The sequence below is a fragment of the Physella acuta genome, unplaced genomic scaffold (genome assembly GCF_028476545.2).
Source record: "Physella acuta isolate Inbredline_101_S28 unplaced genomic scaffold, ASM2847654v3 ptg000096l, whole genome shotgun sequence".
Taxonomy (NCBI): Eukaryota; Metazoa; Mollusca; class Gastropoda; family Physidae; genus Physella; species Physella acuta.
In genome coordinates this window covers 114,145-140,504 of record NW_026731616.1, presented here as the reverse complement: position 1 = coordinate 140,504, position 26,360 = coordinate 114,145, and the positions used below count along the sequence as shown (strand labels likewise).

Here is a 26,360-nt window from a genome sequence, read left to right as displayed (position 1 = left end):
TGGGTGCCTGGATTTATAGCTGTGGATGTCTGATTTATAGCTGTGGATGGCTGGATTTATAGCTGTGGATGGCTTGATTTTTAGCTGTGAGTTGCTGGGTTATAGCTGTGGGTGCCTGGATTTATAGCTGTGGATGGCTGGATTTATAGCTGTGGATGGCTGGATTTATGGCTGTGGGTGCCTGGATTTATAGCTGTGGATGGCTTGATTTATAGCTGTGGATGGCTTGATTTATAGCTGTGAGTTGCTGGGTTATAGCTGTGGGTGCCTGGATTTATAGCTGTGGATGGCTGGATTTATAGCTGTGGATGGCTGGATTTATAGCTGTGGATGGCTGGATTTATAACTGTGGGTGCCTGGATTTATAGCTGTGGATGGCTTGATTTATAGCTGTGGATGGCTTGATTTATAGCTGTGGATGGCTTGATTTATAGCTGTGGATGGATGGATATATCGCTGTGGATGGCTGGATTTATAGCTGTGGCCTGCTGAACATAAAAAGTCTCCCCAGCTGGGCAAAAAATAAAGGTTTAGCTATCAAGGTATAATAGGTCTAACTAGCTATTCATGATAGGTCTAGCTAGCTAGGCATGATAGGTCTGGCTAGCTAGATATGATAGGTCTAGCTAGCTAGATCAATATCGATGTTATGGTTATGATTAGAATTTGGTTCAGAGTTTGGGACTGTGTCAGAGCCAGAACTAGGTTTAGAGTCATCGATATCCATGGTCACGTGTATAAATTAGGGTTACGGTATCGATAATGGTAAAAATAACGGATTCGATACTTGTCTATGTTATACAAGTACCTACATTAATTATTTACAACGACATTGGTCTTAATCTTGAAAGGGGGGGGGGGGTGTAGTTACTACCTCCCCACACCCTCCCCTTTATTAAAAAAATAGTTTCAAATTACGAAAAAAAAAAATTCTGAAGTACAAAATGGCGCTGTGACCCTAAATTGACAACAACGCGGGTACCAACAATATTTTTAACGCTCATTAATTAGCCCATCGGGCAGCTGGTGACGTCAAAAAATCAATCACGCCGTTGATTAGGAAGATCATCAAGTAGATAAACACAACAATACCGCGTTTTAATCAAACGGTACATATTTTTTCTTTCTTTAATTTGATTGGCGAAACGAATTGAATATTAGTACAAATTTTACGGACACTATCCATCATTCTAGTTTACCCTTAGGCATGGTCTTTCACCTGTGCGTTAAATATTTTTTAAATGTAAACAAAATTTTAAAAATTAATTAACTCGAATACCACGAAATTCGCATGTTACAACAGGTTTGATTGTATATAAAAAGCAGACGTGAAAAAACTGGCCACAATCTATCGTCTGCAGCTAAGCTAGACCAACGTCTGCTGAGAGAAAGAAGACCAACACAATGAGAATCATTTCGTTGATTGTGTTACTTGCCTGTTGCGCTGCTACCTACGCTTGTGAGTCATTTATTTTTTGTTTCGTAATTTTAATTAATATTTTTGGTTTTTGTTGGGTTTTTTATTTCTCTATTTATAGATGTTTGGGAAAAATTTAAACGATTTTGAAGACTATGATCCATAGAGAACATGGGCTTTTGTTTGTTATCAAGGTGTGTGATATTCAAATTGCGTCCAGAAGTACTATGTCATCTGTGTTCATTGTTCTTTTAAGTTATGTCTCATTATGTCTCATTATGGAGTCATTATGTCGGGTGTCACCGTCATTATGTTGGGTGTCACCTCATTATGTTGGGTGTCACCCCGGTGCGGTGACCGAGGTTGTCACGACACCCCCATTCATTAATTTTGCATTTTCGGTTAGGTGTCGCCCCTTTCCCTTACTATTTAGTTATTTCATCATCATCATCATCGTCATCATCATTATCATCATCATCAATTCCAATTCGTGCCCGAGAAACATAAAGTAGAGTTCATCTGCTTCAGAGATCTCGACATATGAAGGGATAGTGTGGTCAGCACTATGCCCAGCCGCCTTTGTTTCCCTAATGTAAGTTAGGTACACATCAGAGCTGGGTGGACTCAAAGACGTACCACTGATATGAACCCGGATCCGAACTTGAGACTCTCGGGCCAGCAGTCTAACTCTCTACCACTAAACCACACCATCCCATTTAGTTATTTAAGCGGAATAAAACATTGCCTTGAAAGTAAATGTTAACATTTTTCTTCATAGTGTTACCCCTAAATTTTGTCATCGGGTGCGGGCCGCAACCCACCCCCCCCCCCCCATCACGCCTTGTGACGCCACTGTTTCATTGTCTTATATTTTAAAGTAACAGTAGTAATTATTAAAGAAGGCGGCTTTTGTATAGCATGGAAATAGGTTAGTTTGGTAATCAAAGCCAAATATGTATATATATATATATATATATATATATATATATATATATATATATATATATATATATATATATATATATATATATATATATATATATATATACAAGTTGTTATGGTCTCAAAAACCTATGTTTTTCTTTAAAATAAAATATCGCTTTACAATTACTTGTGATGCGTAAGTAGCAATTTTTTTTTTAAAGGGGACAAGGCGACACTTAGGTAAAGTATGCAAAACATATAAAGAGATGAAATAAGGTTTACAGCCTGCAAATATCCTGTATAGGACACACGTACTAAGCAATAAAATCTAAATCCATTGTGTATATCTGTGGGTCGCGCTTTCCACTTCCCACTTCCAACACATTTCACATGAATCACATCTTCACCACCATAATATCCGCCATTTTTCTTTCGTTTTCAATTTACTTTCCCACTTATTCATAAATTTTACAAGTCATACTTCATAAACTTTATTCCGTCTGAGATAGATTGTGTTACTATGTAGTTTTAATATTGAATAAACACTATATTAATTTATTAAATATTACGTTTTGACAGAGTAATTTTAATTTAAGTAATTTTAAACTTTCCGTTAACAATTTGTATACGTAAAAGGGAGACTACCATAAGTATTTTTCTAAAATTCTTAAAAGTAAAAAGAAAAACAACTGTAACAAAAATAACAGTAGAACATCTTAGCTTAATATAACATTACTTATGCATAAAAAAACAATGATATGACTGTGTCTCAAACTACCGCAGTTTTTTATTCATTGAACTACTATTGCACAACATTTTACACACGAAACCTTTCACTGAACTTAATTTCTAAGAGTTTTTATTTAAACTTATCACATGAAAGGCGATTATTACCTCGACTGTTGTTTCTATTTACTTTGAAAAACTTACATCTGAATTGTTGATCGATAAATCCTACCTATTGTACATAATAATATTATTAATATATCATGTTCTCTTGTATACTTCATTTATAACTATTTGTACTTCTCCCCTCTTTTAGGAAGCCTAGGCCAACGTTTGAAGCCAATTTTGATAATATAAAGTTTACTATAACTCATCACTTTTATTTATTATAGACAAATATTGTCCCTTTTTCAACTTTATTATTCAGAAATAGCAACTACCTATTGTACATAATATATCATGTTTTTCTTGTATACTTCAGATATAACTATTTGTACTTCTCCCCCCCCCCCCCCACCTCCCCCCCCCCCCCCCCCCCCCCCCCCCCCCCGTCTTTAGGAAGCCTAGACCAACCTTTGAAGCCAAATTTTGTTAATATAAAGTTTACTATAACTCATCACTTCCATTTATTATAGCCAAATATTGTCCCAATTATAACTTTAAATTTTCAGAAATAGCAAAGTACTTTTGGCCCATGAATTAACCTTCCCCCCCACCCACCCCATTAAAATACAAATTTTATTTTGTAAATAATATGTAAAATTTTGAGAACGAAAGTTTCAGGAATAGTTGAAATGTGTCGCATGATGAACGTAGTAAAAATCAGCTACTGCCACCACTCATTGGCTGGGCGCGCTGAAAGACAAATCTACAAAACTGAGACTATATTGAACTATATTAAAGACTAACACATACACAGGGTGGTATACTGATGTAATTATTTCTATTTGAAAATAAAAGTATTATAACAAAAAAAAATTGATCTTGCTCAGGACTTTATTTAAATATCTGAATGAAGATCAGACTCTCTCTCTCTCTCTCTCTCTCTCTCTCTATATATATATATATATATATATATATATATATATATATATATATGTATGTATATATATTTATACGAAGTGTCTACTCGGAAGAAGATTGTTCTCCCCAACGTCTCCACTTAGTCGGCAAAAGATAGCTCTGCGCATGCGCAGTGACGTATGGCTAGGGTTAGGGCTAGAATGAGGGTTAGGGGTAGGATTAGGGATAGGGTTAGGGATAGGATTAGGGTTAGGGATAGGGTTAGGGATAGGATTAGGGATAGGGTTAAGGATAGGATTAGGGTTGGTGTTAGGGTTCTGCGGTTGTAAACACACGCATGCGCAGTACCATCGAAAACATCGCCGCTAAGGCAAGTAGTAGTTTCTCTCCATTACGCATGCGCATCGCATGCGTATCTTATTCCGGCTAGAATCGGCCATATATATATATATATATATATATATATATATATATATATATATATATATATATATATATATAGTCTGATCCTTAATTGAAAAACTATATATATCTATAATAATAGTTTCGCTGTCTCTCTATCTATATCTATCTATCTATCTATCTGTCTGACAAGAACGCTCTAGAGAAAAGACAAGCAATTTAAAAACATGCACAGTAATTCGAAAAACGAAGTATGACGTCGACGCATTTAGCACAGAGTAGAAAATAATCTCAAACCCAGAGAGTGCTCACAGTTATATGACGTCATTGATTTTCGCGTTAACATTGAATAAAAAGGAAATGTTGTCTAATCTAAATGGTTTGCGTGAAGAGTTTCTTGCATACAATTCTTCGGGTAGGGGCGAAGCCCCACCCCCCGCGTAAGAACGTCTGAGCCCCCCCCCCTCCCCAACTCAAAAGAAATTTCTTAATCGATACTCTATAATAAAATTACCGCCTAATTAATGTGTCTAATCGAAAAAGTGGTTTTCTTGCAATTTCTTTAATGCAATTCTTCGGGTAGTGGCTAAGCGCGACACCAGTGTTTCTTTCAGACTTTTTCCTCCCCGGAGAGGGGTGGGGGGTACTTGAAATTTTCGGGGGCGGGGGTAGAATTTTCTGGGAGGGGACGGACACTGGAAAAAGTATATAATTATATTTCGTTGAATGGGACGGTAGACATGTTTTTAGGGGGGTGGGGTGGGGGGTGGGGGGTGGTGTGTGGGGGTGGGGGGGTGGGGGTGGGGGTGGTGGTGTGTGGGGGGGTGGGTTGGTTTTAGTTTAGAGAAAAGAGACAGCACTATCAGCCTAGCGCCCGTTGTACCCTTCCTCAACGGGCCATTTTTCTCGTATATATATATTAATACTAATAGTTTCGCTGTCTGTCTATCTATCTATCTATCTATCTATCTGACAAGAACGCTGTAGAGAAAACACAAGCAAAATAAAAACATGCACAGTAATTCGAAAAACGAAGTATGACGCGGTCACATTTAGCATAGAGTAGAAAATAATCTCAGTAATATGACGTCATTGATTCTCGAGTAAGTAAACATTGAATAAAAAGGCAATTTTGTGGGGGTGGGGGGTGGGGGGTGAGTTGGTTTTAGTTTAGAGAAAAGAGACAGCACTATCAGCCTAGCGCCCGTTGAACTCTTCCTCAACGGGCCATTTTTCTCGTATATATATATTAATACTAATAGTTTCGCTGTCTGTCTATCTATCTATCTATCTGACAAGAACGCTCTAGAGAAAACACAAGGAAATTAAAAACATGCATAGTAATTCGAAAAACGAAGTATGACGTCGACACATTTAGCACAGAGTAGAAAATAATCTCAAGCCGGATAGTGCACACAGTAATATGGGGTGGGGGGTGGGGGGTGAGTTGGTTTTAGTTTAGAGAAAAGAGACAGCACTATCAGCCTAGCGCCCGTTGAACTCTTCCTCAACGGGCCATTTTTCTCGTATATATATATTAATACTAATAGTTTCGCTGTCTGTCTATCTATCTATCTATCTGACAAGAACGCTCTAGAGAAAACACAAGGAAATTAAAAACATGCATAGTAATTCGAAAAACGAAGTATTACGTCGACACATTTAGCACAGAGTAGAAAATAATCTCAAGCCGGATAGTGCACACAGTAATATGACGTCATTGATTCTCGAGTAAACATTGAATTAAAAAGGAAATTTTGTCTAATCTAAATGGTTTGCGTGAAGAGTTTCTTGCATACAATTCTTCGGGTAGGGGCGAAGCCCCACCCCCCGCGTAAGAACGTCTGAGCCCCCCCCCCCCCTCCCCAACTCAAAAGAAATTTCTTCATCGATACTCTGTAATAAAATTACCGCCTAATTAATGTGTCTAATCTAAAAAGTGGTTTTCTTGCAATTTCTTTAATGCAATTCTTCGGGTAGTGGCTAAGCGCGACACCGGTGTTTCTTTCAGACTTTTTTCCTCCCCGGAGAGGGGTGGGGGTACTTGGAATTTTCGGGGGCGGGTGTAGAATTTTCGGGGAGGGGGCGGACACTGGAAAAAGTATATAATTATATTTCGTTGAATGGGACGGTAGACATGTTTTTTTTAAGAGGGGGTGGGTGGGGGGGGTGGTGTGTGTGTGGGGGGGGGGTGGTGGGGGGTGAGTGGGGGGGGGTGGGGGGGTGAGTGGGGGGTGGTTTTAATTTAGAAAAACTCTTTCAAAATCGATATCAACAATAGACCGTGCTTTCGATGTAGTTAAAAATGCATAAAATCAATAAGAGAAAGTAAATAAATTTCCTCAAAAATAATTTAGTTTTGCAAACTTCAATCATTAAAAAGGTAACACCAACATGAGATTGATATTTTTGTTTTACCTTGCTTTATAACGTATACAGCGGGAAATATAATACATGTTTGCCCAGACTCGAGCACATTGTGTACAATCAACTTGAAATTATTAGGACGCCTTGAATTATTCAAAAGACAAACCTTGCATTAAAAAGAGGACGCGAAACTTTTTAATCTTTACAAAATTCGTATACAAGAATTAATTTATGAGCATATTTAATGATATTGGTATAAGTAAACTTAAAATATCAATTGCAGTAAGAAGAAATCAATGAATTTGAATGACAAGATGTTTTGAGTAACACAATTTTTGTGGATCAATCACATTTTAACATTATTATAAAATCAATTTAAAAGCTGTTTTAATGACATTTTTTTTTATATTCTCACTGAAATAAGCGAACAACATTTACAAATTTAAATTTATTTTTTGTCAAGGGAGGTTACCGGAAGATATATTTCAAAACGTTTAAATTATACACAAACTCACCAGTAATAAAAATTTTACAAATGAAACTACTGTTAATGTTATTAAAATGTTTATACGTTAAATAATTTTCGGTAAGTTTATATTGTCAAATTTGTACATAGTTATTATTATTAGCTACTAAATTATAACCAAAACCCTAGCTGAACGAAATAACTTATTTTTTAAATAAGGGAATATTTCAGACTATAATCGATCCATCGGTGATGCTAAACCACTATGTTTTCGATAATATTTACAAATTGCACTTTTTCACTTTATAGAGTCTGCATTTTGTTTACCTGCATTATGTCTTCAAATATCCCACATTCAGCACACTAATGCCTACATTCTGTCTTCAGATTTTGCGTGCCCGAATCGAGTCTACTGCTATGTAGATCCGTGTATGGTTGCCAGATGTCCCAGCATTCCTTGGGCCGTGTGTGTGTAAGTACCTGTGTAAAGAACATATTCGAATACAGAAACACAACTTTAAATATACAAATGCAGAAGTGTTTATGTTTGCGTGTGTGTTTGTGTTGTTTGTTTATATTTGTGACAAAAACGCTCTAGGGAAAATTTAAGTAGCATAAAAACTATCAATGGCAAAGAGAATGACGTCAAATGAAAGGAATAGAAAAATATGGCAATGAAACAATATCAATAATATATTTAAACTACGGAAAGTACAAAATAAGAATGACGACATTGATTGTAAAATAAAAAAAAATAGCATTGAAAATCTAATGTCGAAAAGGATACACAATACTAAAGACGGCATTGGTCATAGAGACACAAAATTAAACGCCTAAATTCTTTTCTGTTAAAGGAAGCAGTGGCGTAGGCAGGGGGTTAGGGGGGTCATAACCCCCTCACCATAGACCCCTCGGTATATATGTAAAGTATGAGGGGGGTGTAAATCGAAAGTTTGAGGGGGGTGCAAATCAAAAGTCTGAGGGGGGGGGTGCAAATCGAAAGTTTGCCCCCGGGTAAAAATTGGAAACCCCCCCCCCCCCCCCATTGAGACGATCCTGGCTACGCCACTGAAAGGAAGTGTATGTAGTTTACAAAAGAAAACAACGCAAATCTAAAATATATAGTTAGAGTTAGGTTTAAGGTTATGATTATTATTAGGGTATTTAATGCGTAATAAAAAACACAAGCTACGGTTATTTTCAGATACGCTTTTCACAAAGGCCAGAGCAGAACCTGGCCGAGACGGCTAGTTTTTTAATTATTTACAACTCAACTCAGGGGCGGAACTACAGTGCCGCCAGACCCCACAATGCGGGGGGGGGGGGGGGGGGCACGCCATTTAAGGGCCCAGCCGACCATAATAACTTTTTTGTTAGTTAAAAAAATAATTAATTTTCTTGCATTTTTGACTTGATGGTTATTTTATAAAAAGATTACTGTAGCTGCGATTGGATTATCTTTATTCTACAGACACCACCCCACGCTCTTGAATATTTTTTCCCTTTTGTTTTTAAACCACTGTGTAAGCCGAGTCCTCTTTCTCCTACAATCAAACTTATCAAAGATAAGCAAACGTTCAAACCACTTCCATGACTTATTTCCCTTTTTTAAATAGTCAAATAGGGGTGCTCATAAGCTCCTTTTATTACTTTTAATAGATTTGTACTAAACAAATTTAAAAGCAATTACTTCTCTTAATTATTATTCTATAAAGTACTTACAAAAGAATGACATTGTATAAAAAGGAAATGTATTTAAAATTAATAATATAAATACAAAAAAAAACATAAAAATAAACATAACGCGAGACACCATTACTTATACAAAGCTTTCATGTTTTATATTCTTTTGACCGACTAAAGGGTTAATGGGTGTTTTATCAAAGACTAGGCATACTGCCTAGCTTCGCTTAGGTTTTTAAAAAAGTTGAGAAATTGAATGATTAATTAATAGGTTATGTTAAATGCTTAGGGCCTAAATTTATTCAGTGGGGTACTTTTTTGGTACCCATAATTTGATGGAATATTCGCAAACTTATTACTCGCAAGGTTATTAGAACTGAAAGGGCTTTCATAAAAATTATCAATCAAATATTATATTAAATTACTTTTGCAATTAATTTTATAATTTCAAAACAATACAAAACTTAATCTATAACAAAATATCCATTTAAAACAATGCTATACTTTATGATTTTTGTTTTTTCTTAAAAAGAGTATACAAAATATAAAAAAAATTGTTACATTAAAATTACCTGCTCATAGACCAAATGACCAAATCTCGTATAATGAGAATTTCACTCGCAGTCATTTTTAGCCCTCTTCGAGGGCTTTGATGCTGACCAACAGTTTTTCCATACGGTCCATTCATCTATAGAAGTGTATGCAAAAAATTAGCCAGTTATACAAAGAGTAAGTACCCTAAAATTTGCGTAGAAATTACCCTGTTTTCCCCATAAAATACAAAGGTTATATAGGGAAATACAACTGGTCAGTTTTGACCCCTTTACGAAATTTTCCCAGATATGCCGAGTTTTTTGTGACACCCCAAGGCGTTCTCCTACCACCTCACAAAATATCAAGGGGGGTCGTCGGAGGAATTTGTTTTTCGTAATAGATCTCATATAAAGAGAATTTCACTCGCGGTCACTTTTTAGCCCTCTTCGAGGGCTTTGAGTAAAGCCGACAGGTCGGCCCTACGGCAAAGCCATTTACCTATAAGCATGTCAAAAATTAGCCAGATGTAAAGAGAGTGAGTGCCCTAAAATCCGTTTTGAAATTACCCTCTGTTTTTCCCATAAAATACAAAGATTATATAGGGAAATACAACTGGTCAGTTTTGACCCGTTTACGAAGTTTTCCCAGATATGCCGAGTTTTTTATGACACCCCAAGGCGTTCTCCTACCATCTCACAAAATTTCAAGGGGTGTCGTCGTCGGAATTTTTTTCGTAATATAGCCCATATAAGGCACCGGTCAGTCGAGGTCAGTTTTGACCCCCTCTCCGTAGACTTTTCGGCGAACCGTCACCGTCCCTCGTGTTCTATCGCCCCAAGGCACCATCGTGCCAAATTTGACGCGCCTACGGCGCCGGGAAGTGCCCTATCGGGCACTTGACCACTTTGCTTTATATATATAGATAATATTAATAATATAAAACTGCTTTTTTTAAACAGACTTCACGATTCTGCGTGTCATCTTTGCGCGAGGGTCATGCTAATCTTCTCTGTATCGTTCCAATTTTATTGTCTTTTTTAAACAGACTAACGCACTTACAGACAAGACAAGTTGTTGTAATTTGTATTAATTGAAAAAAAAAACATTTTTTTTTCAAACCCGAAGAGGCCAGCAATGAGTATCTTATGTTCGTATTTAATGTTTGTATATAGGGGTCGGCGTGGTCGAGTCGGTAAAGCTCATTGTTGCTATATATATATATATATATATATATATATATATATATATATATATATATATATATATATATATATATATATATATATATATATATATATATATATATATATAAATATATATATATAAATATATATATATATATATATATATATATATATATGTGTGTGTGTGTGTGTAAATATTTATATAGATATAGATATATATGTGTATATATATATGTGTATATATATATGGGGGGCCTAAAAATTGTTTTGTGGGGTGGCCCTTTTTTTCTAGTTCCGCCACTGACTCAACTCCTTGTTAATGTAATAACTATTTACAACTGATCTTCTTGTTAATGTAATAATTTTTTACAACTGATCTCACTGATAATTTAATAATTTTGCACAATTTATTTCTCTGATCAGCTATTTGCCTGCATTCACAGGTCCGATTATTGCTACGGAAGGTGTTTAGCAAGGTGGTACTTCAGGGGTGTGGAGGTGACACCATACTGCCAGTGGTATCATAATTAATAGACCAAGTCTCACCTTTCCTAGGTGAACCCAACTTAAGTCTCACTTATACTTTACGTTTCATTGCATCGTATCGTTGTTTTTCTTGATCAAAATATATTTTCTAAATCGAATTGTATCTGCTTTTTTTGTATATTTTGTAATTAATGATGAATTAAAATCGTGGGTTGTCAACCAATTTAAATTTTGTTCTTTTGATTTGTAGATTGCTGACAAAAGGTTACAAACACATTTACAACTTCTTCTTCGTTCTTAATTTTTAGTGTTGGTAGGGATCGAGCCTTATCAGAGTGTTTGAACTCGAAACTTATTCGAATTTAACAACCATGAGCTTTGATGACTCGACCACGCCTCCATCACAATTAAGGATACGTGTCAACTAGTTATGCGCCATTGAGGACATTGACTCCGATTTTAGCCTGCTTTTCTCTAGAAGAGTGGCTGTCCCCAGCTAACGAGCCTCATCTGCCCGACCCCACATTCACAACAATAAACAGTTAATCAGGTACAAAGTGATGAAAAAAAAGTCACCCAAATGGCCTTGATTTACTTTGGCTAAAAAACAGTTGACCACACTAGCAAACAACCGGATGCCAGAGAAACAAAAAATCTTCATTTATATGATTATTTACATCCTTAGCTTAAAACAAAAGAAGCAAATTTCTTTGCTAAACATCAAAGTCCTTAGAGTAGAATAAGAAGGATCTACTAAACATTGCCTTAAGCGTGGGTGGTTAAAAAAAGTATGCTGTACATGTAAACATATTAAGCAACACAGTATCAAGAAGTCAGTTATGTTAAACTTTCGTTGTTTTACCACCCTAAGAACGATCAGATCTCGAAAATAATTTGATTCCCTCTATTGTTGCACAAACCTGCGATTACCCATAGTAGTCGAATACTGACTCGAGTGTGGAAGCTCAAATCAAATTGCTGAATACGATGCCTTAGACATCGATACAAGTAAAGAGGTCTCTATAACCAGAGGCGTAGCGAGGGGGGGGGGCGGGGGGGGGACATATGTCCCCGGTCGCCGACCTTAGGGGGGGGCGCCAAGTTGAAAGTTTGAGGGGGGGGGTGCAAATGAAAAGTTCGAGGGGGGGGGGGTGCAAATCGAAAGTTTGAGGGGGGGTGCAAATTGAAAGTTTGAGTGGGGGGGTGCAAATGAAAAGCTCGAGGAGGGGTGCAAATCGAAAGTTTGTCCCCGGGCGCCGGGAAGGGTCGCTACGCCTCTGTCTATAACCACGGGTTACCAACCAGAAAAGTTTTCTGAGGGTTAGCCAACTTAAGCAGTAAACTAAAATAAATTAGGGTTTACTTACTCGCTTAGACGCATGACTGCTAGCCGGAAGGTCTCGAGTTCAGATCTCAGTTCGGACTTGTGACTAAAGGACGTCCCCTGAGTCAATCCAGCTCTAATGGGTACTTGATGTGGTGATGTAATGTGTATGAACGGTGAATACGTGGAACGGAGCACTGAGTGTGTGTATGTAGCATGTAGTGAGACGCGAGGCCGGGTGTGTTGACGTGTATGTTGTTGTACGGAGTGAACGAGGGTACAAGGGAAGCGACTGGTCGGGTGACAGTGGCTGTGTTGTGAGCGAGAGAAAGGTGGTGTGTAGGGATGAATGCGGACGGCAGTTGAAGGTTGAGTGTAAAAGCAGGGAGGTGTATTTTGTGACCGGAGGACGGGAGATGCTGAAATAAAGAATTCTATAATAGTATCGTGTTGTGCTTTCTTTGGGATTCCTGACACCCTCACACTTGACTCACGTTAAGGAAAGTAAAGGCGGCTGGGCATAGTGTTCATTACATCATCCCTTCCTGTGCCGAGGTCAAGAAACATGTGAACTCTACTTCATCTGCCCTATTGATCGTCAGGTCTGAAAAGAGGAATTTAACTTCGCTTGATTAGCAACGGGATAGAGAAACCGCAATGGGTATCGTGCAAAGTTATTTACAGTCTTCAAAACTTAAAACATCACTTAGCCATAAATCATTCAGAAAACACTATAAAGGATGTTGATTTCTTTCTTCGGATTGAAACTAATGGTCATTACCGAGTTGACGAGAATCCTTGTATCATATTATTATTGTTAATATGGATATACTCATCAAAGCGGCCTTTTTAAAAATATAAGAAAAGACAAGCCGGAAAATAATTCAGAAATTTGATCTGTTTAAAATCAATGTTATAAAGGTTTCAAAATCAGATAACTTGAAAATACTTTTTTTTTAGTTTAACGCTACATTTCTATTTATTTTCATCAAGCCTAAGCTATAACACGAAATTTACTTTCGTAAGACAAATCATGATTGGCTGTACAAGAACTTCGAGATCAATACTTTTAAAACGTCACTTCATAAAAAATAAACTTGTAATTTTTATTCAAACCTTTGCCGATATAATTTTTAAATAAAATTAATTGTATCAAACCACGTGACCTCTTGTTTTGGTGATTTAAATACTTTTAGCCCCCGGGTCTTCAAATGCACACGTCAGAGACTTGATAGAAGAGCATGTTTTCAGCATGAGAGGAAAACATTACCACCGCCATATGGAGTCTCACCGGAAAGTGTCAAGCAAAAAAACAAAACAAATAAAATAAACCGGGAGTGATCTCCCCTAAACTTTCTCGAATATTCTTATATAAAATAACAGGGGATGGAAACTCGGGCTATAGACATGATTTTTAATCCATTTTAAATACTTGAAGTTTTAAAAATAGAATAAAATCTCGTAGACAAATTAATTGCACACCAAGTGAACGCAAATAAAAAAAGCGCATAATAGTGCGCAATATTATTAGTACTTTTAAAATTTACATTAGTTTTTTGAGAAATCGGAAGTAGCGTAAATTACGTAAAATTCCAGCCAACGGAAATTACTCAAAATTTAACAGAAGGTAGAGAATTAGATCTTTTACTTACATGTGAAATTTCATTTATCTATCTGAAATAGTACTCAAGTTATAGGCTTTTAAAAAATTCAAAGTAGGAAAAGTACCACTTCCGGTTATCGGAAATCGCTCAAAAGTTGATACGGATCTACGATTTTGATAAAATACTTATATATGAAATTTCATCAACCTAGCTGTAACGGTACTCAAGTTATCGTGTTTACACACGGACAGACACACACACAGACACACACACACACAGACATACGGACAAGATTGCAAAATTATGTTTTTCCGTATCAGTGAGGTGTAAAACGTCGAGATTTGTAAAAATCTCGATTTTTTTTTGCACGATTACAATACTTTCTCTATACTACGTATATACGAGAAAGTAAAAATCACAAAATTGAGATAAATTCATCAAACTCTGCTAAATGTGCTATAAAAATTGTTTGTTAAAATAAAATTCAGGAAATGGCACTAATAACTAGGAAAAATAGGAATTAAAATGCAATAACTGAGTTTACTTAATGCGAGTTGTGAACTTGTGTTTAGTTTCCATTTCGTCAGTTAGTATTGAACTACATTGACAATGTAAAGATGAGTTATATTTTAGGGTTAGATTAGGCTTTACTTTTAACTTCTGGTAGATTGGGGTTAAGATTTAATTCTTGTTATTGTTTTTTCTTCTTTTTCGTCGTTCTTAATATTGTTTATATCAGAGGAGTCAGACAACAAGTCCAACATTGTGGGCTCAAGGGACGGTGGTCTACAGATTTACGAGCATCCCAATACAGTTTTTTTTTAATTGGAGAGTATTAGGGCCAGTCTAGATTGCGCCTAATCGTTATTTTCTAATGTATTTTAAAAAAACAAAAACTATAATTGAGATAGCGTAACAATATACTTTTATGATATTTTAATGTCAAATTTCTGTAGTTTTGACTTGTGGTTGAAGTAATAATAATGGTTTGGAAAAGAGTTTGTTTGAGGTTTAAGTTGTATTTTTTTAAACGGTAAATTTACGAATTAATTTATAAGAAAATATTAATATATAATCTGGAATTATTCCACCACTTTTCGTTTTGCATATACAGAGTAAACTAACACCCATAATAATATTTAAATTAGGCAAAAGAATGCTAAATTGTGGACATTAATTACTTCCAGATCTTTTTCTTCTTCGCTCTTAATTTTTAACGTTGAAAGGGATCGAGCCTTATCTGCCAGAGGGTTTGAACTCGAGAATTTTCGAATTTAACAACCATGAGCTTTTGCCGACTCGACCACGTCTCCATCACAATTAAGTATACGTGTCAACTGGTTATGTGCCCTTAAGGCCGTTGACTCCGATTTCAGCCTGCTTTTCTTTTTGGATTTGCTTCCATAGCCTTTGTCCAACCAAGAACAAACTACAAGGCAGCAGTTGTTTGATGTTGGAGTTGTCTCTCCTAGAAGAGTGGCTGTCCCCAGCTAACGAGCCTCATCTGCCCGAGGGTTCGAACTCGAGACTTTTCGGTTTAACAAATGATATTTATATTGTCTATAACAATTATTCGCCTTATAAGGTATAATTCTTAATGTTATTGTTTGTTTTTAAAAATGATCTGTTGTTACAGTGAAATCAGTTAACACAACAAAAAAATCACAGAAATAAAGTAAAAGAAAATATGTAGAACCTATTAGTAAAAAGTCAATAGCACTAAACTATAGCCTTAATGCATGCATAACATTTGATGATGTATGAGCTCAAATAAACACAATGTCCCGTATGTTGACTTTTTTAATAGCCAGGGATGGCTCATTATAAAGAATGCTCTAATTTTTCTTTCATCAAATACTTTACAAAACCCTAGTAGTTTCATGCGGTTTAATATTCAAACAGAAAAATTACAATTATATTTACTTTTTCTAAAAATTGCAATTAAAAGTAAAGTCTTATTGAAGTTAAAGTATTTAAAAATTACAATGAATAATAAACTCCTATTAAATCTAAAAGTTTTTTTTTAATTGCAATAATAAATTATAAATAAATTGCTATTTAAATCAAAATTAAATTATTTTAAAGAAGTAAATTCTTCTGTAAATAAATTATTTTAAAAAATGCTATTAAGATAGTTTTTTTCTTAAAATTGAAAATTAAATTAAATTCTTCTAAAAAAACAATTACATGTAAACTCATTAACAAATAATTAAACTTATTTTTTTCTGAAAATTCAAATCTTAATTAAATTCATTTCAAAATAGCAAAATTCAAAAAAATCATTTTTTTAAAAATTGCGATTAAAAGTAGAGTATTCTAAATATTGTAAATCGGTTGTTAAATACAACTAATGCTTCTTATATTCTCAATACATTTTTTATTACAGCAATATCACTTCCTACAGTTTTAAATCAAAGAAAAATACAAACAGGTTATAACATTATAAAATGAAAAGTTAAGTAAATTCTCAATCAAGTTTAAATTTAAAATATAACTGACTCAAAACAATACCTTTCTGTCAACGTAATATTATTTACGAAACTGCCTGTAACAAAATCGTCGGTCATTTAAAACGCATCCGAAAATTTTAAAAAGTAAATCATTAAAAACTAACAAAAATTAACTAAACCCCAATAATCTCCAAATCCTTGAAACTTGACCTACAGGCCAAATCTACTAAATCCCCCACTCCCATCCCATTATATTTTTTTGTTTGGGGAGAGGGTTGAGATTTTTGTCACGTAAACGTTTAACGTTTATTACGGTATTAAGTCCTTGACACAACGACCATGCATGTATCCATTGGAGATTGATTGGAGATGATTGACATTGTCGACCGCTGACCCCCCCCCCCCCTACTACCACCACTGCGTACGCCAGCGTCGGAATCAAAGTGTTTTAAGTGGGTAGGCTCCGGTTTTAAAAAATACATTTTTAATACTCGTTATTAAACAATTATTTATTTTTTTTAGCTTTTTCAGGTTGGCCTACATCCGCATATGTGTTTCGATTTTTAAAACAATTTGAAAAATCTTTGTAATTAGGACAACGGTGGTCATCTTGAAAAATCAACTCGTTCTTAGGATTTCCACCATTCATAAAATACTATATTTTAAGCCCAATAAACAATGAATTCATAATCTTCTACCATATTGTGGGGTACTCAGCTAAGAAATTAAATTTAAATGCATATTCTCAAACTAACTTATTATGAATTTTCAAATTTTGGGTTCTTTCAAAACACTAAATTTTGGGGAAATTTGGGGCATTAAAACAAGTATTTTTTAACGGACCCAAAATTTAAAAATTCATACTAAGTTTGTAGATCGGTACTTAATATTTTTAGCTGAATACCCCGGAGGGTTATGAAATCATTCTTTATTGGGCTTAAAATATAGTACTTAATGAATGGTACAAAGAGGTTCTTTTTTCAAGATGGCCGCCGCTGTCATATTTACCAAGATTTTCCCACCAATTTTTTTTATGAAAACACATATTATACGGATGTACCTTTAAAAAGGTCTAAAGGAAAAATTGTTTGCTCTCTTGTATTAAAAAACTTTTTAATTATTTTTTTTTTATCTTCGTCTACCCCCCCCCCCCCCCCCCCCCCCAAGCCTCGCTTGTTAGCCAAAGGGTTGAGGGAAGACACCGTAATATAAAGTTCGTCGAAAATGAGGAAGATAATTAATCAAGAAAAAGTAAGCCAAAATGGAAGTGTTTAAATTAAATGATTGATGATTAGACTTGATAGTCGTTGCAGTTGGTATACTGGTGCACAATTTGTTCTTTCAAGCGTGACAGTATACCCCGAAGCGTAGATTTTTAATTTTTATACACTCTAATTAAAGCACATCATAAAAATTATGTACTTTTAATTATTTTTTAATGAGCGTATTCCCACTCTGTGTATGTATATAAAACCCTTTAAAAAAACTGGCTACAGTCTGTTGTCTGCAGCCTATGTTGTGACGTCTGCTAACAAAACATCATACAGCCACCATGAAAGCCGTCGCTCTGTTGATTCTCGCTGGCTGTGTGGCCGCTTCGGCCTGTAAGTCTTGTCATTTATTTATTTATTTTGTAAAAAAAAAAATAATTATGGCCATTATTGTTTACTAAATAAGATTTTTTTTCTTCAGCAATATTTTTCATTTCATCGATAACAGTGTAATTGTCTATGATGTCATTAAATTTTAACTACCTTATTTCTCCATCATTTCATCATGATGTTATCAAATTGTAACTACTGCAATTCTACATCATTTCATCAGGTTTAACTACTATACATTTGCATGATGTAGTTAAATTTTAACAACTGTAATTTTACATCATTTCATCAAATTTTAACTACGATAAATGTAAATGTCCTTTTTTACTTTCTCGTATATACGAAGTATAGAGAAAGTCTTGTAATCGTGCAAAAAAAAAAAAATCGAGATTTTTGCAAATCTCGACGTTTTGCATCTCACTGATACGGAAAAACATAATTTTGCAATCTTGTCCGTATGTCTGTGTGTCTGTGTGTGTGTCTGTGTGTGTGTGTGTCCGTGTGTAAACACGATAACTTGAGTACCGTTACAGCTAGGTTGATGAAATTTCATATATAAGTATTTTATCAAAATCGTAGATCCGTATCAACTTTTGAGCGATTTCCGATAACCGGAAGTGGTACTTTTCCTACTTTGAATTTTTCAAAAGCCTATAACTTGAGTACTATTTCAGATAGATAAATGAAATTTCATACGTAAGTAAAAGATCTAATTCTCTACCTTCTATTAAATTTTGAGTCATTTCCGTTGACTGGAAGTAGTATTTTACGCTACTTCCGATTTCTCAAAAAACTAATGTAAATTTTAAAAGTAATAATAATATTGCGCACTATTATGCGCTTTTTTATTTCGCGTTCACTTGGTGTGCAATTAATTTGTCTACGAGATTTTATTCTATTTTTAAAACTTTAAGTATTTAAAATGGATTAAAAATCATGTCTATAGCCCGAGTTCCCATCCCCTGTTATTTTATATAAGAATATTCGAGAAAGTTTAGGGGAGATCACTCCCGGTTTATTTAATTCAGATTTATTCTGCCCTAACCAAGTCTTCTGTTTCGTCAACCCATGCACCGTTTCTGCTTGTCCCAGTATTCCATGGGCTCAGTGTGTGTAAGTATCTGCCCTTTATTTGTATCTTTATATCTTTAGTTAGGGGCTAATTGTGTGCATGTGTGTGTGTGCGCGTGTGCGTGCGTGTGTGTTTGTTTGTGTGTCAAAATATTTCTTGTCTCTAAAAGTTTTTGTCAATCTCTATTACAGTATGATATATATATATATATATATATATATATATATATATATATATATATATATATATTTATGTATATATATATATATATATATATATATATATATATATATATATATATATATATATTTATGTATATATATATATATATATATATATATATATATATATATATATATATATATATATATATATATATATCTTTTAGTAACATTATCTGAGTTACGCCCATATGTTCTTATCTTACTTGACTCCTGCTCTTAAAAGAATCTGTATGGATATTTTTTTCTATTCACAGACCCGATTACTGCCACGGAAAATGTTGGGCCAGATGGTATTTTAGAGGGGTAGAGGTGACACCTTATTGCCAGTGGTATTGATTGGCGAACACCACTAAAACACGCTGGGAAACACACGATCTTCTTTAAGTTCGGTTTACCAGTGTTACTGATTTTCATCGAGAGTAATACGTTTTACGTATTCGACTGTTGTTTACTTTGATATGAAAATATCTGAAAAAGGTTGCTGGTTTGTGTGTGTTTTTGTGATAGATTATTCACTTTAATACATTTTGAATTGACAATATCGAACAGGAACTGTGATTTAGTTTTGATTTTAACATCGATGGAATCTGTTTTAAGGAGCTATTTTTGTTATCAGTAAATGAATAGGGCTGGTAAGTAGGTCACCAACCAGTTATATGGCTTACGCAGGTTTTATTGAGCCGTAGAACTGGTTGGCGACCTACTTACCAGCCCTGTTGTCGTGATTTTTTTTTAAATTTCTGCTGGTATGGATGCAAGAGTTATGATTAGTTTTATGGCAGATATAGGCTCCATGGTCAGTTTTAAGTTTAAGTGAAGACTTGTAGGCTCCAGGCTAGGATCAGTACTAGGTTTGAGTGAAGAGTTATAGGTTCAAGGCTATAGTCAGTACTAAATTCGAGTAAAGACTGGGTTAGTAATGTCATTTGAAGAAAAGACTCGAGATGCCCTATCTTGACGCGCTAAAAAAAAAGTAAAAAAATCCTCTTTAGACCTAGCGATCAATTGGACAGATAAAGTACAGTTCTTGTGTTTCTTGGCATTTGAAGGGAAGATGTCGCTTTACTGTCCCTAACATGGGTTAGGTATCTCTCAGAGCTGGGTTGACTCTGGGACGTTCTACTGACTTGGACCCAGATTCGAACTCTAGACATTCAGATCAGCAGCCTAGCGCTCTACATCCTGAGGCATTGATTCCACTTTATGCCTGTTGTATTCAACTCTGTTTTCTGGAATCTTTTTTTTAATCACCAGAACCTCGTAGACAATGTATTTTGGGTTTGTCTGTCATAATTTCAGGGTTCAGTAACACTACAGCCCGGTGAAAAACCACAGATATACTTTGCCGATCCCCATCCCCAACAATATACGTTTGATCATTCTTTGCTGATGTCTATAAATTCTCGACTTACACATTTTAAAAAATTCCTTTGCGCACATTTAAGCGCACCATTTTTCATTGCGCATTTTTTCGTGTAATGAAAACTAAAATTAAAACATAGACTGTGGTCATGGCTAGGATGAGGATAAGATTAGGATAAGGATTATGTTTAGTACGAGATTCAGAAATAGTTCATAATTTTGGTCAGAATAGGAGATACGATTAGGATTACATTAGGATTAAGGCTAGGATTAAAATAGTTAAGGCCAGGTTTAATGTTAGGATGCGGTTAGGGTCATACTTAGGCTAAAGTCAGGCCTAGAGTTAGGATTAGATTAAGGACAGGAGCAAGGAACAAGTTAATTTAGGGCTAGGGTCGTGATTAGATACGGGTCAGGGCAATGGTTATTGTCAGATGGGGGTCAGGGGTAGGTATGGATCAGGTTTTTGAGCATCGATGCTGGCAAACTTACTACTGCCTTTGTTTTGTTTTGTTTTTTGTTTACAATACCCATACCGTTTGAAATCGAACAGCGCTTTAGCATTATTTTAAAAAGGTTACCTATTGGTCTAAACTATGGTTCTGGGTCAGGTCATGTCTATTTTACTAAGGTGGCACTAATTTATTTTTTCAAGCTACTGATTTCTATTCTACGATTCCGATTACTATAGCGACCTAGCGGAAGAGACCTACATCAGCATCGAGTCTAGTCGTTGAGACTTCATACCAGACAGACTCACCCAGACAACTTGACCTCCAGCTCTAATGAGTACTCAGAGGTTAGCAGTACCCAGCGGCGTCCAATCAAATATCATCTCCTTTCCACTTGAAGCCATAGATGGTTTTCAAGGAGAAATATATTTCAATAAAGAGCTCAATTATAACTTGTTTTTTCTCCAAAATGTATTTTAGTTTTGTAAATCAAGCTAAAATTGACGTTTTCGTTCCAATAGGCCTACTCATGATAGCTACTGTACCGTGGGCTAGCAAGGTCGGGTGTCACCCGGTGCGGCACTTAATGGTGTCACCCCCCAGAGGCGTAGCGATCCTTCCCTGGGACAAACTTTCAATTTTCGATTTGCAACCCCCCCCCCCCTCAAAATTTCGATTTACACCCCCCTCCTCAAATTTTTTATTTTGATCCCCCCCCCCCCTTCCAACTTTCGATTTGCACCTCTTAAAAGACTATTTAAAACTCGAATTAATCACTTAATTAAGAGGAATTATCAATTTTCTCTATATATTTTGCTATTTTTTGCCTAGGTGTCACCCCGCCCCCCGAAATGGTGTCACCTGGTGCGATCCGCACCCCCCCCCGCACCCCCCGCACCCCCCTCGCTACGCCTCTGACAAGAAGTATATATGTTTCTTCCCCGAACTTTTTTGTATTAGGTTATTCTTTCCGACCCGGCGATGCATGTGACAGATGAAGTAGAGTTCACCTGTTTCTGTGTATCCGGAACAAGAAAGGAACAGTGTGATCTGTACCTATTCCCTAGCGGTCTATACTTTCCCAACCTTGAGTCAGGTACCCAAAAAAGGCTGAGGCATTTCCTACGGAATCCGAACTCGAGACTTTTCGGTTTAGCAGTCGAGCGCTACCATCCCACCATACTGTTCTTTATTTTTATTTATTTTTTACTAATATCAAAACACATGTATTAAAGAGAACCGCGTTTACTCGAAGAAAGAGCCGTACGTGGCACAAGGTCGCGGGTTGCCGCCCCCTAAGTTAACATTTTGAACATTTTCGTCTTGGGATCAAATCCACAAAATATTTCATACCCTATGTTTTCAACCAGTATTTTAGGGGTCGGCGTGGTCGAGTTGGTAAAGCTCATAGTTGCTAAACCAAAAAGTCTCGAGTTCGAACCCTCGGGCAGATAAGGCTCGTTAGCTTGGGACAGCCACTCTTCTGGGAGAGACAACTCCAAAATAAAACAACTGCTGCCTTGTAGTTTGTTCTTGGTTGGACAAAAACTATGGAAGCAAATCCAAAATGAAAAGCAGGCTGACATCGGAGTCAATGGCTTCAATGGCGCAAAACCAGTTAACACATACTTAATTGTGTTGGACGGGATCCCTTCCAGCACCAAAATTAAGAACGAAGAAGAAGAAAGAAGAACCAGTATTTTCTTTATGCTTGATTTAACTCAGAACTTGCATAACAGTGCCAGAAGTAACGCTTCAGATTCTTTATTATGAATCACAACACTCGCACCGATAAATTGACTCTTCGGTCGGGAATTTGAAGGGGGCGATCGAAGGATCAATGACCCTGCCCGTCCCCTGTAATCCTTTGGCACAACACTCTTCAGACGCCCGAAGATCTGACTAATCCCTTCCTGCTAGTCAGGCAACGATCGTGTGTTGAGGAGGATAGAAACAAACACAAGGAAATAATAACTAAGGAAATGGATGTTGAAAATGTTATATTATGAAGAGTTATGTAAATGTTATTGCTCGGAGACCTGGGAGGTTTTAAAGTCAAAGAATAACAGTCATAAATAGACGACTAAGACAGATGTTTAAGATAAGATGGCCAGAAAAAATGTCCAGCGAAGACTTGTAGTAAATCACAATACAACAGCCGATAGATAGGGACATTTCAACTTAGTAATATGTAATATTAAATTTTTTTGGGGAAAACGGCCTTCGGGCAAGTGCCCTTCCGGGAATTTGTCGCATTTAGGTATGTGTCAATTCGGGCATTTGTCGCATTCGGGCAAGTGTCTTTTGGGTATTTGTCGTATTCGGATAAGTGTTTTTTGGGTATTTGTCGTATTCGGGTAAGTATCTTTCAGGTATTTGTCGTATTCGGGCAAGTGTCCTTTAGGGAATGGGTCGTAGACCCTGAGACATTAAAGCCTGCAAATTGGGATTTTGCATGCCTTGATAGTGGAAGAGGTCAACATTGCGAGGCAAGCGTTGGACTCAAACTCCTTGGGAAAAAGTAAAGTACACCGACTTAAGCAATCCTGGAGAAGGACTGTGGAAGGAGAAGCAAGGGCTGCCGGGCTTACGTGGGCTCTACTATCGAGAGCTGTCAAAAACAGAGTCCTGTGAAAAGGTGTGGCTGCTTAGGTCACAGAAACAGGTGAACTCTACTTCACTTGCCCCATGGACCTTCAGATTCGAAAAGAGAACGTGACTTTAACTTATCTCCCGTTCTATCCATCTACCACTATACCTCACAACAGAAAACGTACTTCAGATTGTATTCTACCTTCAACACTTTAAAAAGCAAAAATTGTATTTCCCATACCTAATTTAGCGTGTCGCATTGATCGGTTCACAAAGCCCCATTAAGATTCGGAAACGCACTTAGCATTAATCATTTCATTTTATAGCTGGCTTTCTAAATAGACGTCTTGGTCTACGTGTTTCCTCCTCTATGGCATGAACATTTCCATTTTAAATAGCAACTACATGGTCATCAGGGACAGCGTGGGCTAGCGGTAGTGTTCTAGACTGCTAAACGGAGAGTCTAGCGTTCGGATCCAGGTTCAAATCAGTGAAATGTCCCTGAGTCCACCCAGCTCTGATGGGTACCTAATTACGTTAGGGAAACAAAGGCGGCTGGTCTTAGTGCTAACAACACTATCCCTCTATATGCCGAGGTCAATGAATCAGAAGAACTCTACTTCACCTGCCCTATGTGTCTTGGGCACAAACGGAATTAAGAAGAGATATGTTTATCGAAAATTAACTACAAAAGAATTTTAAAGTAAAAACATAAAGATAATAGTAGCTCGTGGCCTAGCAGTAAAGTGCTAGACTGCTAACTCAAATGACACGAGTTCGAATCCGGATTCATGTCAGTAGAACGTCCACGAGTCCACACAGCTCTGATGTTAGGGAATAGTGCTGACCACACCATCCCTTCATAATCAGAGGTCACAGAAACAGGTGAACTCTACTTCACTTGCCCCATAGGTCGTCAGACTTGAAATGGAACTTTCGTTTAAAAGTAAAGATTCATCTTTAGTCCTAGCTTTACTTTCATCTACTTAAGTTAGGTACTCATCAGAGCTGGGTGGACTCAGGGACGTTCTACAGGCAAAATTCCTAACTGAGATCCAAACTCGAGACTTTTGGTCGAGCAGCCAAACGCTCTACCATTCGACCACGCCGTTCATCTATTTTTAAAAAATACAGAAGAAAAAAATGTTTAATAGAAATTCTAAAAATAGTTATTAGATTCTATAACACGCTTAACGCGCTATTAATGGCTTTAAAAGATATTAATCATTTTAAAAGACAATATCCGTTTACGTTAATTCTATCGCAGATTAAAAGAAACAAAAAAATTAAACGCGGTTTTATATTATAAAACGCTATCGGAAATTTCCATTTCTTTTTTAAACCACTTCTCAGCTTAGATGATCATCAGCGACCCTGAACTTTAACCCCGAGGGTAAGTTCACTTCCTGTGGGAAAATAACATTTCTTTTTTATCTTGTTGGATGTTAAATGGAGTCAAGGAGTTGTAAGACTTTCGTATAATAACCTTGACCTAAAATCAGCGCCATTTATTTCGACACGTTGTATGCCCTACGGGCATGCTTCAAAGGTCACATAAAAAATAGTTTATTTTCTGGATAATTTAGTAGAACGAATGTTGCGGGCGGGGGTGGGGGGGGGGGGGAGTGGGTGAGATCCGTACGGGGTGACACCATTTAGAGTGTGACATTATTACAAGAAATCGGACGGCGTGGCTTAGCGGTGGATAACTAGACTCCTAACCCGATAGTTTCGAGTTCGAATCCGGGTTCAAGTTCGTGGAATGTCCCTGATTCCACCCAGCTCTGATGGGTACCTAACTCAGGGTAGGGAAAGTAAAGGCGGCTGGGCATAGTGATGACCACATTATCCCTTTATACGCCGAGGTCAAGAAACATATGAACTCCACTTCATCTGCCCAATGGATCGTTAGGTCTAAAGAGGAATCTCTACTTACCGTTTGAAGCAAGAGACTTATTGGCATTGATGCTATACAGTGTTTCTTTCACAGTGAACTCTACTTCACTTACCCCATAGACCATCATGTTTTGAAGGTGAACTTAACTGATTCCACAGTGTTTCTTCCAGACTTTTTTCTCCTGGGGGGGGGGGGGGGGCACTTGAAATAAATTTTCGGGGGGGGGGGGCAAAAAGTTTAGGGGTGGGGTGGGGGGCTGACACTGTTAAAAGTATATATTTTCTATATAAATTCCATTTCATTCGGGGGAGGCAGTAGACTTTTGTTCGGGGGGGGGGGGGGGGGGGGGACGAAAAGATGCCTTGAAGAAACTCTGCCCACAAAGTCGGTCAGAAAGAGGGAAATAGAATAAGAACCCCTGATCTAGTACACACACACTCAACCTTCAACCGTCTATCACAATATCATCTCTCATCAATATCATTAAAGGGCGCGTCAGAGCTATCACCAGCTTAAACTATTATCAAAGCAAAAACATGAAGGGAAAAAAAACACATTGATTTAATACGT

At 36.6% G+C, this 26,360-nt stretch overlaps 2 long non-coding RNA genes and 1 pseudogene across 2 annotated transcripts; 2 read left to right on the top strand and 1 right to left on the bottom strand.

Moving 5' to 3' along the window:
• The first annotated feature begins 1,324 nt into the window (after window positions 1-1,324).
• Window positions 1,325-11,429, top strand: LOC131930055 (uncharacterized). The gene is made up of 3 exons (XR_009384079.1): window positions 1,325-1,459; window positions 7,713-7,797; window positions 11,170-11,429. It is a non-coding gene; the product is annotated as an uncharacterized LOC131930055 (long non-coding RNA).
• LOC131930082 (uncharacterized) lies at window positions 10,479-10,592 on the bottom strand (annotated as a pseudogene).
• A 6,670-nt stretch (window positions 11,430-18,099) lies between the features above and the next one.
• On the top strand, window positions 18,100-19,836 carry LOC131929833 (uncharacterized). Its single transcript, XR_009384007.1, has 3 exons — window positions 18,100-18,194; window positions 19,220-19,304; window positions 19,742-19,836. It is a non-coding gene; the product is annotated as an uncharacterized LOC131929833 (long non-coding RNA).
• The last annotated feature ends 6,524 nt before the right edge of the window (window positions 19,837-26,360 follow it).